Genomic DNA, 1,346 nt, shown 5'->3' with positions numbered 1-1,346 from the left:
TTTTCCCCAGGTCTCTTCCTGGTAAAGGCAATGAATGACAAAATGTATTGCAGGTCATACTCTTTTAACATTCTCCAACTATCTTTTTTAAGTAAAAGAAGAGATGCATCTCTTACTTCTGAGCACCCCCTTGAAGCTACCCTTATTACTTTTGAAAGATAAATTTTTCACAGATTTCAAAATAACATTAAAAAGTCTCACTTTTACTCTTCTTTTTAAATGCACCCCCAAAGGGGGTGCACCATTCCTGGAAGTACTTCAATACCAGGCAGATGCAGAGAGTGGACAGAACAAGCTCCTATTCTATCTCCCTGCTTCAAAAATCTATTTAATATATTCTCCTCAGATAGAAGACATATCAGATATCAAGCTGATAATCAGATACTACACTTGATCTTAGCCAAAAGACTGAAAAGTGATTACTTCTACTCTTTTTTTTTTTGTTTTGGAGAGGTTTTTGTTCATTACCTCTACTCTTTTTTTTGTTTTGTTTTGGAGAGGTTTTTGCCATAGGGCACATGCGCTCGCCAGACAGACAGAGACAGAAAGCAAGAAACCATTCCCAGGGGCTGGCCATGCCACAATCCCTTCTTTGTTCTCCTCTGGGGATCTTGGGCATGGATGCATATGCACCCAGCGTGAGTTTTAAGCAACTGGGTCTGGGACGTGAACCACAGTTGACTACATGGGAGTCCAGCGACATAGCCATTACGCTAACTGCTGGTCCCACCTCTACTCTTAATACCATCTGCCCACTTCTACAAACTTCAACCCTTTTATTAAATTTTTTGGAGTAAACATCATACTGTACCTTGCTATTTTTACCTAAAATATCATGTAGATAAATTCGTGGAGAGAACTATACAAAGAAAACTTAATACTTTTAGATAGCTATAGTATCCCATGGTATATATGTGTGCCAAACTCATACAGATCCTTAAAAAATATTTTGTAATATGAGTTAGCAGAGATGACAACTATATCTCAGTGGCGTTTTCCTATGTCATTCGATCCCCCATGTTGTCTGTGTTCCAAGCTTTTATTTACTTTTTAATTTAGGTAACAACATTTAACATAAAATCTATATTCTTAACAACTCCTTAAGTATATAATATAGTAGTTAGTGTTATGGTGGATCTCTGGAACTTATTCATCCTCTATAACTGAAACTTGAAAACAACATTCTTTAAAAAAAAAAAAGATGGCAACATAGGAATTAATAAGAAAAAGTTTTCTGTAACCATACATTCATGGTGGTCTGATCCCCTCTCTTCAAGGAAACTTGCAACTCAGCATTTGACATTCTCATGGTAATAACACCAAAAAGATTACTATATTTTAACTGA

At 36.3% G+C, this 1,346-nt stretch overlaps 1 non-coding gene across 1 annotated transcript; it reads right to left on the bottom strand.

Moving 5' to 3' along the window:
- Positions 1 to 231: 231 nt before the first annotated feature.
- LOC114006855 (U2 spliceosomal RNA) lies at positions 232 to 420 on the bottom strand. Its single transcript, XR_003548525.1, has one exon. It is a non-coding gene; the product is annotated as a U2 spliceosomal RNA (small nuclear RNA).
- Positions 421 to 1,346: the final 926 nt, after the last annotated feature.

This window comes from Tupaia chinensis, unplaced genomic scaffold, assembly GCF_000334495.1.
Source record: "Tupaia chinensis unplaced genomic scaffold, TupChi_1.0 Scaffold000093_1, whole genome shotgun sequence".
In the NCBI taxonomy this organism is placed as follows: domain Eukaryota; kingdom Metazoa; phylum Chordata; class Mammalia; order Scandentia; family Tupaiidae; genus Tupaia; species Tupaia belangeri.
The sequence above is the reverse complement of the archived record's forward strand: the minus strand, read 5'-3'. Positions and strand labels throughout refer to the sequence as shown.